The 7,500-nt window shown below is 50.5% G+C and overlaps 1 non-coding gene across 1 annotated transcript; it reads left to right on the forward strand.

Annotated features, from left to right (window-relative positions):
- The first annotated feature begins 6,726 nt into the window (after nucleotides 1-6,726).
- On the forward strand, nucleotides 6,727-6,881 carry LOC143176169 (5.8S ribosomal RNA). The gene has a single exon (XR_013000756.1). It is a non-coding gene; the product is annotated as a 5.8S ribosomal RNA (ribosomal RNA).
- Nucleotides 6,882-7,500: the final 619 nt, after the last annotated feature.

Genomic DNA, 7,500 nt, shown 5'->3' on the forward strand with positions numbered 1-7,500 from the left:
TGCAACAACGCTTCCTCGTGAAAAATACTTGAACGATCATGCACAGAGAGGTATCTCGATACCTGCTTTGCTGTATGACTAGACGGCTTACGCGCGGAGAGTTCATCTCCCGTCCGTCGGAAATTTCGAACGGCTTACGCGCGGAGAAATACACTTCTCCCGTCCGTCGAAATTTTTTTTTTTTACTTTGAACAAGGCGCATAGAGCCCGCCGAACCACGATTTCCGTGCGTCTTACATCTTTCGACGATGGGACGATCCACGCGAAGAGTTGTTTCGTGCTCGCGCGAGGTGCGATAGCGTCGATTCGCTTTTCTGTACGGGGAGAAATAGAACGATGAGTTGACTTATCGGGTCTTCGTTGGAATTACCGTCGCTGGCATTGTAAACTCCAGATGACCTTGTGATTCCTTCGTCGGGCACTGGTAAAGGGTGGCGATGATTCGTTCTATAATAGAAATACCCGTCGTAGCGATTCGGCCGAGACACCCGCCACGAAACACTCTCTCGTCGTGGAATCCCCGCGTCGGAGAGTAAAACGCGCGAAGGCTTACTATGAGAGAAGAAATAGTATATGCCGGTGGTTCGCGTGTGTAGGCTCTATACGAAATTGCGATTCAAGAGAGTAGGAAAAGACGCGATGAACCACGATTTCCGTGCGTCTTACGTCTCTCGACGATGGGACGATCCACGCGAAGAGTTGTTACGTGCTCGCGCGAGGTGCGATAGCGTCGATTCGCTTTTCTGTACGGGGAGAAATAGAACGATGAGCTGACTTATCGGGTCTTCGTTGGAATTACCGTCGCTGGCATTGTAAACTCCAGATGACCTTGTGATTCCTTCGTCGGGCACTGGTAAAGGGTGGCGATGATTCGTTCTATAATAGAAATACCCGTCGTAGCGTTTCGGCCTAGTCACCCGCCACGAAACACTCTCTCGTCGTGGAATCCCCGCGTCGGAGAGTAAAACGCCGAAGGCTTACTTATGAAACTTACGTCTCTCGACGATGGGACGATCCACGCGAAGAGTTGTTACGTGCACGCGTATGGTGCGATTGCGTCGATTCGCTTTTCTGTACGGGGAGCAATAGAACGTTGAGTTGACTTATCGGGTCTTCGTTGGAATTACCGTCGCTGGCATTGTAAACTCCAGATGACCTTGTGATTCCTTCGTCGGGCACTGGTAAAGGGTGGCGATGATGCGTTCTATAATAGAAATACCCGTCGTAGCGTTTCTTCCGAGTCAACCCGCTCACGAAACACTCTCTCGTCGTGGAATCCCCGCGTCGGAGAGTAAAACGCGAATTCATAGTATGGAAACTTACGTCTCTCGACGATGGGACGATCCACGCGAAGAGTTGTTACGTGCACGCGTATGGTGCGATTGCGTCGATTCGCTTTTCTGTACGGGGAGTAATAGAACGTTGAGTTGACTTATCGGGTCTTCGTTGGAATTACCGTCGCTGGCATTGTAAACTCCAGATGACCTTGTGATTCCTTCGTCGGGCACTGGTAAAGGGTGGCGATGATGCGTTCTATAATAGAAATACCCGTCGTAGCGTTTCTTCCGAGTCAACCCGCTCACGAAACTCTCTCTCGTCGTGGAATCCCCGCGTCGGAGAGTAAAACGCGAATTCATACTATGAAAACTTACGTCTCTCGACGATGGGACGATCCACGCGAAGAGTTGTTTACGGGCACGCGTATGGTGCGATTGCGTCGATTCGCTTTTCTGTACGGGGAGAAATAGAACGTTGAGTTGACTTATCGGGTCTTCGTTGGAATTACCGTCGCTGGCATTGTAAACTCCAGATGACCTTGTGATTCCTTCGTCGGGCACTGGTAAAGGGTGGCGATGATGCGTTCTATAATAGAAATACCCGTCGTAGCGTTTCTTCCGAGTCAACCCGCTCACGAAACTCTCTCTCGTCGTGGAATCCCCGCGTCGGAGAGTAAAACGCGAATTAATACTATGAAAACTTACGTCTCTCGACGATGGGACGATCCACGCGAAGAGTTGTTTACGTGCACGCGTATGGTGCGATTGCGTCGATTCGCTTTTCTGTACGGGGAGAAATAGAACGTTGAGTTGACTTATCGGGTCTTCGTTGGAATTACCGTCGCTGGCATTGTAAACTCCAGATGACCTTGTGATTCCTTCGTCGGGCACTGGTAAAGGGTGGCGATGATGCGTTCTATAATAGAAATACCCGTCGTAGCGTTTCTTCCGAGTCAACCCGCTCACGAAACTCTCTCTCTCGTCGTGGAATCCCCGCGTCGGAGAGTAAAACGCCGAAGGCTTACTATGAAACTTACGTCTCTCGACGATGGGACGATCCACGCGAAGAGTTGTTACGTGCACGCGTATGGTGCGATTGCGTCGATTCGCTTTTCTGTACGGGGAGTAATAGAACGTTGAGTTGACTTATCGGGTCTTCGTTGGAATTACCGTCGCTGGCATTGTAAACTCCAGATGACCTTGTGATTCCTTCGTCGGGCACTGGTAAAGGGTGGCGATGATGCGTTCTATAATAGAAATACCCGTCGTAGCGTTTCTTCCGAGTCAACCCGCTCACGAAACTCTCTCTCGTCGTGGAATCCCCGCGTCGGAGAGTAAAACGCGAATTCATAGTATGGAAACTTACGTCTCTCGACGATGGGACGATCCACGCGAAGAGTTGTTACGTGCACGCGTATGGTGCGATTGCGTCGATTCGCTTTTCTGTACGGGGAGCAATAGAACGTTGAGTTGACTTATCGGGTCTTCGTTGGAATTACCGTCGCTGGCATTGTAAACTCCAGATGACCTTGTGATTCCTTCGTCGGGCACTGGTAAAGGGTGGCGATGATGCGTTCTATAATAGAAATACCCGTCGTAGCGTTTCTTCCGAGTCAACCCGCTCACGAAACTCTCTCTCGTCGTGGAATCCCCGCGTCGGAGAGTAAAACGCGAATTCATAGTATGGAAACTTACGTCTCTCGACGATGGGACGATCCACGCGAAGAGTTGTTACGTGCACGCGTATGGTGCGATTGCGTCGATTCGCTTTTCTGTACGGGGAGCAATAGAACGTTGAGTTGACTTATCGGGTCTTCGTTGGAATTACCGTCGCTGGCATTGTAAACTCCAGATGACCTTGTGATTCCTTCGTCGGGCACTGGTAAAGGGTGGCGATGATGCGTTCTATAATAGAAATACCCGTCGTAGCGTTTCTTCCGAGTCAACCCGCTCACGAAACTCTCTCTCGTCGTGGAATCCCCGCGTCGGAGGGTAAAACGCGATATATAATAGTATATGCCAGTGGTTCGCGCGCGTCGTCTCTGAGATACGCGGTCGACAGAGTTCCGAAAACACGTGATGTGCCACGATTTCCGTGCGTCTTACATCTTTCGACGATGGGACGATCCACGCGAAGAGAACGTTCGTGCTTGCGTGAGGTGCAACAGCGTCGATTCGCTTTTCTGTACGGGGAGAAATAGAACGTTGAGTTGACTTATCGGGTCTTCGTTGGAATTACCGTCGCTGGCATTGTAAACTCCAGATGACCTTGTGATTCCTTCGTCGGGCACTGGTAAAGGGTGGCGATGATTCGTTCTATAATAGTAATACCCGTCGTAGCGTTTCGACCGATGTCACCCGCCACGAAAGTCTCTCTCGACGTGGAAACCCCGCGCCGAAGAGTAAACGCGAAGGCTTACCATACGAAAGAAAACGGTATTATACGCCTGTGGTATGTGCGTCTCGGCTCTGTGATACGCGATCGGCAGAGTTACAAAAAAACGTTGATGGGCCACGATTTCCGTGCGTCTTACATCTTTCGACGATGGGACGATCCACGCGAAGAGTAGTTACGTGCTCGCGCGAGGTGCGATAGCGTCGATTCGCTTTTCTGTACGGGGAGAAATAGAACGATGAGTTGACTTATCGGGTCTTCGTTGGAATTACCGTCGCTGGCATTGTGAACTCCAGATGACCTTGTGATTCCTTCGTCGGGCACTGGTAAAGGGTGGCGATGATTCGTTCTATAATAGAAATACCCGTCGTAGCGATTCGGCCGAGTCACCCGCCACGAAACTCTCTCTCGTCGTGGAATCCCCATGTCGGAGAGTAAAACGCGAAGGCTAACTATATATAAGAAATATATAGTATTATTTATGCCTGTGGTTCTCCGTTTGCCCTACTCTCAGATACGCGACTCGGAGAGTTACGAATAATCGTGATGGACCACGATTTCTGTACGTCTTACATCTTTCGACGATGGGACGATCCACGCGAAGAGATCATTCCTGCTTGCGTGAGGTGCGATAGCGCCGATTCGCTTTTCTGTACGGGGAGAAATAGAACGATGAGTTGACTTATCGGGTCTTCGTTGGAATTACCGTCGCTGGCATTGTAAACTCCAGATGACCTTGTGATTCCTTCGTCGGGCACTGGTAAAGGGTGGCGATGATTCGTTCTATAATAGAAATACCCGTCGTAGCGATTCGGCCGTGTCACCCGCCACGAAAATCTCTCTCGTCGTGGAATCCCCGCGTCGTAGAGTAAACGCGAAGGCTTGCTATAGAAGACTATAGTTTATACGCCTGTGGTTCACCGGTTGCCTGCTCTCCGGGGTACGCGATCGCGCAGGAGTTACGGAAGAACTTGATGGGCCACGATCTCCAAGCGGCTATATCTTTCGACGATGGGACGATTCACGCGAAGAGAACGTTCGTGCATGCGTGAGGTGCGATAGCGTTGATTCGCTTGTCTGTACGGGGAGAAATAGAACGATGAGTTGACTTATCGGGTCTTCGTTGGAATTACCGTCGCTGGCATTGTAAACTCCAGATGACCTTGTGATTCCTTCGTCGGGCACTGGTAAAGGGTGGCGATGATTCGTTCTATAATAGAAATACCCGTCGTAGCGTTTCGACCGATGTCACCCGCCACGAAATTCTCTCTCGTCGTGGAATCCCCGCGTCGGAGAGTAACCGCCGAAGGCTTGCTATAGAAGACTATAGTTTATACGCCTGTGGTTCACCGGTTGCCGGCTCTCCGGGGCACGCGATCGCGCGAAGGTTACGGAGGGACGTGAAGCGCCCGAGCAATGAAACGTCCGCAGGAGGAAACGAGCAACCGCCGAACATTGTTTCGCGACGTTTCCATAATGTATTGTCGTTTCGCTCGCATCCCGCTTCTTTCCCCTAGTTTCCTCGACGCGTAGTTTCGCAGCCTTAGTGGACGAATCATTCTCGATTCGAGGAAAGATATGCAGTGGGGCGTGCAATGAGCCCGCCAGAGACCACGATCTCCAATGCGTCTTTACATCTTTCGACGATGGGATGATCCACGCGAAGAGAACGTTCGTGCTTGCGCGAGGTGCGTTAGCGTCGATTCGCTTTTCTGTACGGGGAGAAATAGAACGATGAGTTGACTTATCGGGTCTTCGTTGGAATTACCGTCGCTGGCATTGTAAACTCCAGATGACCTTGTGATTCCTTCGTCGGGCACTGGTAAAGGGTGGCGATGATTCGTTCTATAATAGAAATACCCGTCGTAGCGATTCGGCCGAGTCACCCGCCACGAAACTGTCTCTCTTTCGTCGTGGAAACCCCGCGTCGGAGAGTAAAACGCGCGAAGGCTGTGACTGTAACATATATATATACAGTATACAATGCCTGTGGTTTTTGCGCGTGTCGGCTCTTCGGTATACGCGATCGGCCAGAGTTACGGAGGGACGGTGAAGCGCACGAGAAATTGAAACGGCCGCACGATTGGAACCGAGCAACCGTCGAACATTGTTTCGCGACGTTTCCATAATGCGTTTTCGTTTCGCTCGCATACCGCTTCTTTTCCCCTAGTCTCTGAGACGCGTTTTCGAGCCGTTCTTCTACTATCGATTCTCGTAGAGAGAAGGGACCGGGTAGTCTGGAAGTGGAACCCGCATCTTGCGTGTACCGTACACGGAATTGAGAGGACCGGCCGTGAAGCTCGTTTTAAAGCCGTGCGTCTGACACCCAACTCTTGCGCGCCAATTTCGCGGCAAGAGATAATATGGGACGAATGACCGGCAAAGAGCCAGCTGTGAAGTCTGTTTTTTTAATCGAATCCGTGGACGTGTGTATGCCGTAGCGTCGCTCGTCGTGTTCGTTCATGGTCGTTCCGAGAGAAAGAACGAAAGCGGTAACGAAGGGACCGGCCGTGAAGCTCGTTTTAAAGCCGCGCGTCTGACACCCAACTCTTGCGCGCCAATTTCGCGGCAAGAGATAACATGGGACGAATGACCGGCAAAGAGCCAGCTGTGAAGTCTTTTTTCATTATTTGCTTTCAATCGATCGATCGGTACGATTCGTGCAACGTTTCGCGCGATGCGACGCGAAAACATGCGCGCAACAATAGATGCGTCTGATCGGAAGAACGCGAGGGTCGACTGCACGCGATGGATTCAGTATCGGGTAGGATACAAAATATATCCCCGTCGTTTCCACGCGTGCGAGTCTTCTGCGTCTTTCGCGGGTTTTTGAATGCACTATACGCCCGGAACGTCGAGAAATATATACATATTACTTGAACGTTTTTCGTCTCGAAAGGCTTCGGTGTCGTCTCCAAGGCGACGCCTGAATCTCCTTCGCGCGCTGGTCGGAGATTCAGGTATCAACTTTTATCTTCTCTTTGAAAGAAGAGAGATATTAGGTCGAACAAATGAGAATAAAATTATATATGTGAAATATAAAATTTATACGATTACCCTGAACGGTGGATCACTTGGCTCGTGGGTCGATGAAGAACGCAGCTAATTGCGCGTCAACGTGTGAACTGCAGGACACATGAACATCGACATTTCGAACGCACATTGCGGTCCACGGATACAATTCCTGGACCACGCCTGGCTGAGGGTCGTTTACGTACCATACACTGCTTGCGTAGCTCTGTCAAATCCCCGCCGTCGTTCACCTCTTCGGATCGAACGTTTTTTTACCGAAGGGCGCAAAGAACGTTTCTGAGTCGGGTTAAGAGAAGGATGCTACGTACGAGCGAACGATGGGTGTCTCGTCGGCGTTTGTCGCGGACACGCGAAAATTCTGTGAATTTCACGGACAGTGTACGTTCTAGTTGTTGCAAAACGATCGGAATCGTTTGTATGGACTCGCGTGAGTGTTCGCGGCGTCGTGCGTCGTTCAATTACGACCGCCCGCGGATACCGCTCCACTGCGATATGGATCTGAGCGACAACTTTTTCGGCTGTTCGTGAGATGAACGGTTTCGTGTGTTTAGAAAAATTTTTTTTCCCGCGCTCCCGACGTCACCTGAAATGATGCGTCAGAGGTGAAAGAAAATATTAAGAAGTCGAGAGAGAGAGAGACTACACACGTTTTATTCATATTTTGTATACCGTGCGTGAGACGGATGTGCACGACACGTCGTATGTCGGTATATTACCGACTGGCCCCAGGGAGATTGTTTTCTTCCTCTCTTACGAATGAGATGTACGTTTCGGAGGATCGTCGTTACCGAAACA

Source organism: Nomia melanderi, unplaced genomic scaffold (genome assembly GCF_051020985.1).
Source record: "Nomia melanderi isolate GNS246 unplaced genomic scaffold, iyNomMela1 scaffold0405, whole genome shotgun sequence".
Taxonomy (NCBI): domain Eukaryota; kingdom Metazoa; phylum Arthropoda; class Insecta; order Hymenoptera; family Halictidae; genus Nomia; species Nomia melanderi.